Genomic DNA, 11,638 nt, shown 5'->3' with positions numbered 1-11,638 from the left:
AAAGGGATACTTCTGGAAATTTAACAATTTTTAAAAAATTCAAAAAGACTGCAGTTTTGATTTGCCGCCTTAAATGGAAATATTACAGCTTCTGTTTAGGCCCAAAAGAGTTCAAATCAGGTCATAGACGGCTGAGATATTGGTGTGACAATTCTTCATTAGTAGTCTGAAAATATGTCTCATATTCGTATTTCACAGATATCTCTGAAACCGAATTTCCAATTGCAGAAAAATGAATGGGTCCAATGACAAAAACATAGCTTTCGTTTAAAGATAAAATCGCACAAATCGGTCCAAGGACGACTGAGATCTTGATGGGACATATTTTACCAATGTGCGAAGTTGATACGTCTAATGCTTTATGTTCGTATTTCAGAGATATCTCCGGAACCCAATGTCCAATTGCAAAAACAAAATACAATGGGTTCAATGGCAAAGTCATAGCTTTCGTTTAAAGATAAAATCATGCAAATTGGTTTACAGACGGCTGAGATATTCATGTGACATTATTATGTTAGTTTTCTGAAAATGCACTTCATGTTCGTATTTCTCACATATCTCTGGAACCAAATGTCCGATTGCAAAAAAAATTGAACTCGTACAATGACAAAGTCATAGCTTTCGTTTAGTGTTAAAATCGTGCAAATCGGTCCACGGACGGCTGAGATCTTGATGTGAGCACACACATACGCACACACGCACACACACACACATACATACAGATACATACATGTGCTCAGTTCGTCGAGCTGAGCTGATTGGTATATTCGACTTGGGTCTCCGAGCCTCGGATGAAAAGTCGGTTTTCAAGCGATCTTTATACCCTTCTTAGGGTGTAAGAAGGGTAAAAGGTATATTTCTGGAAATTTAACAATTTTTAAAAATACAAAAGACTGCAGATTTGATTTGCCGCCTTAAATGGCAATATTACAGCTTCTGTTTAAGTCCAAAAGAGTTCAAATCGGGTCATAGACGGCTGAGATATTGGTGAGACAATTCTTCATTAGTAGTCTGAAAATATGTCTCATATTCGTATTTCACAGATATCTCTGAAACCGAATTTCCAATTGCAGAAAAAATGAATGGGTCCAATGCCAAAACATAGCTTTCGTTTAAAGATAAAATCGCACAAATCGGTCCAAGGACGACTAAGATCTTGATGGGACATATTTTACCAATGTATGAAGTTGATACGTCTAATGCTTTATGTTCGTATTTCAGAGATATCTCCGGAACCCAATGTCTAATTGCAAGAACAAAATACAATGGGTTCAATGGCAAAGTCATAGCTTTCGTTTAAAGATAAAATCATGCAAATTGGTTTACAGACGGCTGAGATATTCATGTGACATTATTTTGTTAGTTTTCTGAAAATGCACTTCATGTTCGTATTTCTCACATATCTCTGGAACCAAATGTCCGATTGCAAAAAAAATGAACTCGTACAATGACAAAGTCATAGCTTTCGTTTAGTGTTAAAATCGTGCAAATCGGTCCACGGACGGCTGAGATCTTGATGTGAGATTTTTGTAACGCACACACATACGCACACACGCACACACACACACACATACATACATGTGCTCAGTTCGTCGAGCTGAGTTGATTGGTATATACGACTTGGGTCTCCGAGCCTCGGATAAAAAGTCGGTTTTTCAAGCGATCTTTATACCCTTCTTAGGGTGTAAGAAGGGTAAAAACAGTAAATTGAATACACAATAACTTACAAATTCGGTGATTTACTAGGAAGACAATTACTTCCATCCTGAGCTACTGACACACATCTTTAAACTGAATAGTCTTATAGATAGTTATGCCTTACAGGTGAATGTAATATTTTTTAGAGATGCTCGATAAAAAAGCTAGGGTTCAAATTTAAAATACGCTACGTAGCGTAACATTCCCCCCCGTAACACTTCCTCAAACACTGAAGTTTTACTTATCCATATAATTTGAACTCCTATCCTACTGTGAATCAGTTTAATCAACATACGTAAACATTTACAGTAAGCATGAAAACGAAAATATTGAACAAGCTCAATTGGAAACATAAACAATAATTTCGTGCTGTACATCTCTAACCCATTACGTAGCTTGTACTTTCGCGTCAGCTTAAATCGAGTAGCACCTACATCACAATAGAATGCAGAATTGTCGTTATTTTGAAAGATCACTTGCCTCTTGGGAAACATGACGTGCATACACAACACTCACGCTTTAGATGGAATTGGAAGGCCGAGAAGAAGTGTGTGCTATTGTTTTGTTAACCTATAGGCTAAGCAGCTAATCCGCAGTTTCCATTCTCTCTTATCCACGTTCATCAACATGAATGCCGTGCACAAAATCGGGTCACATTTTGGTGATTATTGGTTTTGTTCGCATTGCCAAATATTTCCTTCCTAGCAATTGACCCTTCGAGGCGATAACACTCTCCGACGTATAAAAAGATCGTCACACATTGACTCGATGATCAGCAGACTTCCGTGCATTCATTCATTTATTTAGTTAACATCTAAACAGATAACACTGAAATTTGACGCCTCAATACACGGTACGAGGTCGCATCTCTTCATCCTCGGATCAATGAGGTGAACCGGTCAAGGGCCGAAAACCTCATTAATAAAGACAATAAAAAAAATCCATCCTCGGATACGCCCCACGCTCGCCAAGTCGTTTTGCACCTGGTCTGCCCATCTAGCTCGCTGCGCTCCACGCCGTCTCGTACCTGCCGGATCGGAAGCGAACACCATCTTTGCAGGGTTGCTGTCCGGCATTCTTGCAACATGTCCTGCCCATCGTACCCTTCCGGCTTTAGCTACCTTCTGGATACTGGGTTCGCCGTAGAGTTGGGCGAGCTCATGGTTCATTCTTCGCCACCACACACCGTCTTCTTGCACACCGCCAAAGATGGTCCTAAGCACCCGTCTCTCGAATACTCCGAGTGCTTGCAAGTCCTCCTCGAGCATTGTACATGTTTCATGTCCGTAGAGGACAACCGGTCTTATTAGCGTCTTGTACATGACACATTTGGTGCGGTGGCGAATCTTTTTCGACCGCAGTAGGCCCGACTTCCACAGATGATGCGCCTTCGTATTTCACGACTAACGTTGTTGTCAGCCGTTAGCAAGGATCCGAGGTAGACGAATTCCTCGACCACCTCGAAGGTATCCTCGTCTATCGTAACACTGCTTCCCAGGCGGGCCCTGTCGCGCTCGGTTCCGCCCACAAGCATGTACTTTGTCTTTGACGCATTCACCACCAGTCCAACTTTTGTTGCTTCACGTTTCAGGGGAGTGTACAGTTCTGCCACCTTTGCAAGTGTTCGGCCGACAATGTCCATGTCATCCGCGAAGCAGATAAGGGGCCATCCAGAAACCACGTGGTCATATTTTTGAAGATTTTCAACCCCCCTCCCCCCATGTGGCTTATCGTGGTCATTTGGCAGACCCCCCCCCTATGACCACGTGGTTTTTTCAAGTACAAAATATTAAAAAAAACCTTATGTAACTAAAACATATGGTTATTGCGATCAATTTTGAAGATGGACAATTTCAATTGATTCAAAATTAAACTAAACCCAGCATAGAAATTATAAATGAGGTAGAAAAATTTTGATTATGTTATCATGTTGTAATGTGTATCAGGTGTTCTAGGATATCTAGAACTCGCACACCTTCAATGCTTCAGGAGGATACAAAAAAATGTGGGCTCACGAATATCTTATAAAAATTTCGAGAAAAATTTATAGTGGTTTAGAAATTTTCCAAAACATCCCTTTTTTCATTAGTGTTTTTTTAATAACTATAAAGTTCATCACTGAATATCCCTATAGATTCCTTAGAGTATTTGGGACCTTCCATAGCTCTGGAGCTACTGGAAATTCTTAAGATATTAACCTCAGCGAAGCATCTGAACTGAACTTATACAATGAAAGGCTTATCAGAGAATCACAAAGTTAATATGTAATATTAGAGATGCAAATGAAACCTCCTACTGTTGTTTCTTTTGAGTAGCATTCCTGTAGAAATTTCAGTATTGTTTTCAGAATCATCAATATTAGAAATAAATAATTATAAAATATTTTTTTTAATTGTTCATTGCTAATATTGATTTATTCATGAAAATTTTGTATTTTTCCGTTGAACATTTTGATTTCTTTATGGAAAATTCTTGTTTCATAATTGCAATTTTTGCTTTTACAAGTGCTAATTTATTATTGTTGTGTGTATTATTGTTCTTTATTGGCAATTTCCTATTTTATTATGGAAAATTTATATTTTTTCTCTACTAAAGAGATTTTAAATCCAGAGCTGGCTCATCTCTCAAAATTTCTAATTCTTCATTGAAATTTTATTTTGATATCGACTCGTGGAAGCAAATGATGCCATACTAGAAATATTTTCTCGGTCACTCTGATGGTTCTTTGGAATCATTTTCCAGGAACTTCTATTCCACATCTCGAATATGCTTCAGTCAATGGTCCTTTCATAAGCGACTCATAGAGAAATGGATGTATTATAGACCAATTGTTATTTTGGAGTTCGGATCATTCGATTTATCCAATTAACCAACTTATGAATGATGTATGATATAATATCCCAGTAGGTCCATTGGGTTGATATGACTTCAATTATTATTTATACAATCTACTACAGACTTTTTTTGGTTATACAAAACGTCCAAAAAGTCGTAATGTTTGAACTACTTGATCATTCAAGTCCGTAAACCCAGTGCTTCTAAGGCCCTACAAAAACAGTTTGCGAACATACCTCATAGTCATTGCGCAACTTGCTGTTGACTCAAGATAATTTTGGGTACCTTGTCTCTTGAATCTCATGTTAATGGAAATTAGGGTCATATGCTTATTTCATCGGATTGGGTATATACCGATGATGAGAACATTGCAAATGTCTTGATTGATCTGGTAGATTCGTGGGTTGAACTTGAGAGCATTTTGAAGTACCTTGAGCATCTCGTGTTCCTGAATATTAATCACTGGCTTAACCTTCAGGATGACCCATCTTATTTGACCACCCATCTGTTTAGAATGATTCAAACATTTAAACTTTATTTACACGCTCTTAGAATCGAAATCTTCCCAAGGTTTTGGATATCTGAGTTTTCATGATCAGTCAAATTTGAGCTCCCATATTTTTCTGTAAAGCCAATATCTAGATGAACAATTTTACAAAAAGGCCAAAAAGAAAATGATGGCCTAGCTTTCTTTTGTGATTTTATAGACAATCTAAAACGCTGGGCATATATGACCCTTCATTCCTGAAAGGGTTGAGATTTGTTTTAGAATTCAATTTCAAGCGTTATTATAACACTATTTTTTAGCCTAGATTATTTTAGGAATTGGAGAGTTTTTTTCTGGAACACTGCAACTTTTTTTCATATCGCAGGAATCTCCTTAGTTCTTATTTAGAATTTCATGTTAATTTTTTAAATGCAAGCTTCTCTATGTCATAACCTTTTTCATGCGCACTACTTGAATTTTGTGCATTTAGAACATTTAGGTGCATTATTAATTTTTTTCGATCAATTATGATAATTATTCAATATCATAAAAACTAGGCTTCTTAAGCCTAAATTATTGTCTACATTTATTGCTTAGATTAATTTTAATTTCCAAGATCTTCTTAATTTTCAAGAATAATTATTCTGGAGTTGCAAGGGAAACCCTTCGGAATATTGATAAGAAATTTTCGAGTCTCCCGGAAAATTTTTAGAATTTCAACGACATTTTTCAGACATTCCGAAAAATGGTCGGTAGAAAATTTTAAGAACTAGAAGAATCCGTAGAAGGATCCGAAATGCATATTTACGATGAAAATTCCAATAAACATCAAATTCCGAAGAATTTCAAGTATCAAAAATCCAGCTTACTTTTTTCCAAAATCCTGGGCAACTTTTATGAATCTTCAAAGGAAATTCTCCTAAATTTTGATTGGATTTTTTTCGTTTCCCAAAAGAAATTCTTAGAAATTTTCAGCAGTTTTTTTAAATTTCAAAGAAATTATTCGGAATATGCCAAAATATTTCCGATGGCAATTCCTGAGATTTTCCTGTAGAAAATCGAAAAAGTTCATCTGAATCACAAACAATGAATTTCTCGAGGAAATTCCGATGTTTTACAAGTGGAAATAACGAAAAATTGTACTTTTGAAGTACTTGTGAAGGTTGTACTTTTGAAGCATTTCCAGTAGGAATTCCTTAAAAAATTAAATCATTATTTTAAAGATTTTCTGATGTGTAAATTCCTTAAACTTTCTAAATCATGTGCATCTATGCATGGTAAAGATTTAAAGCAATGTTTAGCTGAACCTACAAAGAAATCAATTCTTCCCGAAGAAGAATGAATTCCCGATGAAATTTTGAAATGATTTCTGGTTCAAGAGTGGAGAATTCTAAAGATTTATTGTTTGAAAATCCAAAGAATTTTTTGAAGGTAATCCATAGACTCTTCCGTGGAAATTCTAAATAATGCCTCGAATAAAAAAATATTTGGAAAATTTGAAAAAATGTGATAGAACTCACAACGAGCGTAAAAATGTATAACGAAAAATTTTCATTTCAAAATTCCATAATTGAAAAAAAAAAAACAATGGAATATCAAAGTGTTTTATGTGACATTGGCTCCATATTCCAACTGGAAGTTGGTCTGCTTTCAACTTCATATTCTATTTATATTCTATTAGCATTTCCTCAGTTATAAATTGAAAGCTTTTATATGCCAGCCATTGCACGATTATATATCTTGTGTAGCAAGTACGATGGATACACTCTACCTAGGGTGTCGACAATGTTTCCCACCCGAAAACATCCTAGACAGGAACGAGAATCAAACTCGTCATCTCCGGATTGGCAATCCTACGCCTTTGCTCGCAAGGCTAACTGGAGACTGAACATTTTGAAGTGTTGAATGTTCGAAAAACTTCTTTTGTAAATGAAGAAGAATTTCTGGTGAAGATTCGGAAGAATTTGTCGAAGAAATTCATTAGAATGTTTTCCACCGAAAATTATATGTATTTCCCACAGGACTATTTAAATTTTCAAACAGAATTCACATGGAATTTTTTCGGAGTTTTAAGGAAAATTTTCGGAATTAACACTGGAGATGTTTTGTTTTTGTTTCATTACTAATTTGTAGCAAAATTTCCAAGCAAAATTTTTCAGAGAGAATTGTTCAAAAAGTTCTGAATGCCAGCACTGTATCAGGATTGTATGAAGTAATGTCAAAGTTTTCAGGAAATTTCTTTACTTGATTTTTCCTGAATATCCACAAAAAAATCTTTTTGAATTTTTCTTCTTAAGATTTTTCTTGGATTATTGTAAAACATAACATTTTTCAAAATTGTAGCTGTAGTCCGCTGATGAAAAAGTGTCGGCGGCGTGATGCCAAAACCATCTGCGGCGGATTTTTTTAAAATATTTTCCCATTTTCCTACCCAAATTTTTTTTTTGTGGAAATTGAGACTGAGTCGCAATCTGTTTTTCGTTTATTTATGTATGGATATAGGACCTTAGGCTAAGATGATCAAATAATGCAGATATGCATCGGCGTTGCGACCGACGCTGCGTTATCGATTTTTCATGCGCACCTACGTCTTTTTAACGCTGAGTTGAAAAGACGCTACGTGGGCATAGGCCCTTAGATGCGCTTTGCGTTTAATATTTAATCATTAAATTTTAATGATTTGTATTTTTTACACCGCTATTGTTATTCACCAAAAGTTTTTCGTGTAAAAAAAACCACGTGGTTCGAGAGCAACACCCCCCTCCCCCCATGTGGCTTATCGTGGTCATTTGCCAAACCCCCCCTCCCCCCATATATGACCACGTGGTTTCTGGACGGCCCCTAAATTGACTGGATCTGTTGAAAATCGTACCCCGGCTGTTACACCCGGCTCTCCGCATGACACCTTCTAGCGCAATGTTGAACAACAGGCACGAAAGTCCATCACCTTGTCGTATTCCCCGGCGCGATTCGAACGAACTGGAGTGTTCGCCCAAAATCTTCACACAGTTTTGCACACCATCCACCGTTGCTTTGATCAGTCTGGTAAGCTTCCCAGGGAAGCTGTTCTCGTCCATAATTTTCCATAGCTCTACGCGGTCTATACTGTCGTATGCCGCCTTGAAATCAACGAACAGATGGTGCGTTGGGACCTGGTATTCACGGCATTTTTGAAGGATTTGCCGTACAGTAAAGATCTGGTCCGTTGGCGAGCGACCGTCAACGAAGCCGGCTTGATAATTTCCCACGAACTCGTTCACTAATGGTGACAGACGGGAAGATGATCTGGGATAACACTTTGTAGGCGGCATTAAGGATGGTGATCGCTCGAAAGTTCTCACACTCCAGTTTGTCGCCTTTCTTGTAGATGGGGCATATAACCCCTTCCTTCCACTCCTCCGGTAGCTGTTCGGTTTCCCAGATTCTGACTATCAGTTTGTGCAGGCAAGTGGCCAGCTTTTCCAGGCCCATCTTGATGAGCTCAGCTCCGATACCATCCTTACCAGCTGCTTTATTGGTCTTTAGCTGTTGAATGGCATCCTTAACTTCCCTCAAGGTGGGGGCTGGTTGGCTTCCATCATCCGCTGAACTGACGTAGTCATCTCCTCCGCTGCCTTGACTTTCACTGCCTGTACTCTCAGCGCCATTCAGATGTTCCTCGTAGTGCTGATCCACCTTTCGATCACCACACGTTCGTCCGTCAAGATGCTCCCATCCTTATCCCGGCACATTTCGGCTCGCGGCACGAAGCCTTTGCAGGATGCGTTGAGCTTCTGATAGAACTTGCGTGTTTCTTGAGAACGGCACAGCTGTTCCATCTCCTCGCACTCCGCTTCTTCCAGGCAGCGTTTCTTCTTCTGAAAAAGGCGGGTCTGCTGTCTCCGCTTCCGTCTATAACGTTCCACGTTCTGCCGGGTACCTTGCTGCAGCGCGACCGCCCGCGCTGCGTCCTTCTCCTCCAGAATCTGTCTGCACTCTTCGTCGAACCAATCGTTCCGTCGACTTCGACCCATATACCCGACGTTGTTCTCCGCTGCGTCGTTAATGGCTGCTTTGACTGTATTCCAGCATTCCTCAAGAGGGGCTCCATCCAGCTTACCCTCTTCCGGAAACGCTGCCTCGAGATGCTGCGCCTATGCAGTGGCGACATCAGGTTGCTTCAGTCGCTCTAGGTCATACCGCGGCGGTCGTCGGTACCGAACATTGTTGATGACGGATAGTTTTGGGCGCATTTTAACCGTTTAACCATCACCAGTGGTCAGAGTGGTCAGAGTCGATGTTAGCGCCACGATATGTCCTGACGTCGATAATGTCGGAGAAGTGCCGTCCATCAATCAGAACGTGGTCGATTTGTGATTCTGTCTGCAGTGGTGATCTCCAGGTGTACCGATACGGAAGGCTGTGTTGGAAGTAGGTGCTACGAATGGCCATATTCTTGGAGGCGGCGAAATCAATTAGTCGTAGGCCGTTTTCGTTCGTCAGCCGGTGAGCGCTGAACTTTCCAATAGTCGGTCTAAACTCCTCCTCTTGGCCAACCTTAGCGTTCAAATCTCCTATGATGATTTTGACGTCGTGGCTTGGGCAGCTGTCGTACTCACGTTCCAGCTGCGCGTAGAATGCGTCCTTATCATCATCAGTGCTTCCGGAGTGTGGGCTATGTACGTTGATTATGCTGAAGTTGAAGAACCGGCCTTTGATCTTCAACCTGCACATTCTTTCATTGATCGGCCACCACCCGATCACGCGCCTTCACGCGCCATCACTATGAAAGCTGTTCCCAGCTCGTGTGTGTTGCCGCAGCTCTGGTAGATGGTATGATTACCTCTAAGCGTTCGCACCATTGATCCCTTCCAACAAACCTCCTGCAGCGCTACGATGCCGAATCCACGGTCCTTGAGCACATCGGCGAGTATGCGTGTGCTCCCGATGAAGTTGAGAGATTTGCAGTTCCACGAACCGAGTTTCCAATCGCTAGTCCCTTTTCGTCGCAGTGGTCTTCGCCGAAGGTTCCGGTCCGTACTCTCTTGTTGATTGTTCGTTGCTTATGATTTTTTAAAGGCTGGCTTGCAGGGCCTGACACCAAACCCCCTAAATTTCCGGAGGACCATTCCTCCTTATTCCCGGTGGACCATGGTGCACAGTTTCACTTAGAGTCCCTCGCTGGCACTCGGACGATGATCAACCGCCCCTTCCGTGCATTTCGCGGTGGAATCTGTTTTGAGATCCGAGGAGTCGTTTTGATTAAATCAATAAACGCAGTCGTTGTGTTGAAATCGTTGGAATTGGCAACGAATTTCTTTTTAGTGTTGCGTTTCGGATGTGGTAATGTAGCATCGTTCCGACTCTTACAGCAGACAAGACATGGATGTTGTCTTTAATCAGCTAAAAAGCTATAAATTCTATTTATCAAAAAAAAGGAAATTAAATACACAATAACTTACAAATTCGGTGATTTACTAGGAAGACAATTACTTCTACTGACACACATCTTTAAACTTCTACTGACACACATCTTTAAACTGAATAGTCTTATAGATAGTTATGCCTTACAGGTGAATGTAATATTTTTTAGAGATGCTCGATAAAAAAGCTAGGGTTCAAACTTAAAATACGCTACGTAGCGTAACACACACATACATATATACACACATAAACAAACTTATATACATCATACATAAATACGCACACGATTTTTATTATATATTAGGTATCTATATTATTGGAAGCGTTTGGTACGGGAGGTCCACGCTTTCTTCCTTTCCCCTCGATTCCAAGCTATTGAGTAACTTTAGGTATTCCTGAAGTTGCTCAATATCTAGGAGTCATCTCTGCGGTACATACTGCGTAGTTGGCCTGGCCATATGAAAAGAAAAATGACGTCATTTTCCAGGATGCTTTCAAGTATTGGCTACGCAAGTATGAGATTAGATTAGATTAGATTAAGCTCCACATCTTCCTCCAGAAGTATGTATGTCGGCATCATCCCAGCAATTACGCGAGATATGCCATTCTAGATCAACTGTATTGACCCGCCTTGTGGTTCTATTGGGGGTATAATTGACCATAAACCGTACTTCCTGATGGTCGCTCGAAGTATACCCCCATGAACACATCCATCAGGGTATGTCGTCCATCTCGCGCTGCAGAAGGTCACATCGATACCTGACTCACCTCTCGGACTTCTGACGTGGATACCTGCCCCTAGTTCAGCAGGGCCACATTCAGTATCGCTAGCGTGCTTGCGACTCCAGCAGGATATTACCTCTGGCGTTAGTGAACCGGGATCTTCAGTCCACCGCCCAGGCATTGAAGTCACCTGCTACTACTGCATGTCCGAACGCGTTTGAAATCCGGACACGTCAACCAACCGGATGGGTGTTTGTTGTCTACACCAGGAGCGCAGATCAAACCCCTCGGCGCAGCCTGACAGGTGTGAGCCTCGTGTCCTTCAGCTCCACACCTCCGACATAGCTTACTCCGATCTGGACAGCATTCGTATGACGTATGTACAAAATCTAAGCACTGAAGACAGGCCGAAGTTTGGTTTATCCTCATCGGGTACACTGACCTTAACTTGGCCTTATCCAGCACCTTCTTGACATCAGCCAAGGGTACTTG

This window comes from Armigeres subalbatus, chromosome 3 (genome assembly GCF_024139115.2).
Source record: "Armigeres subalbatus isolate Guangzhou_Male chromosome 3, GZ_Asu_2, whole genome shotgun sequence".
NCBI lineage: Eukaryota > Metazoa > Arthropoda > Insecta > Diptera > Culicidae > Armigeres > Armigeres subalbatus.
Note: the sequence above shows the minus strand (reverse complement) of the source record.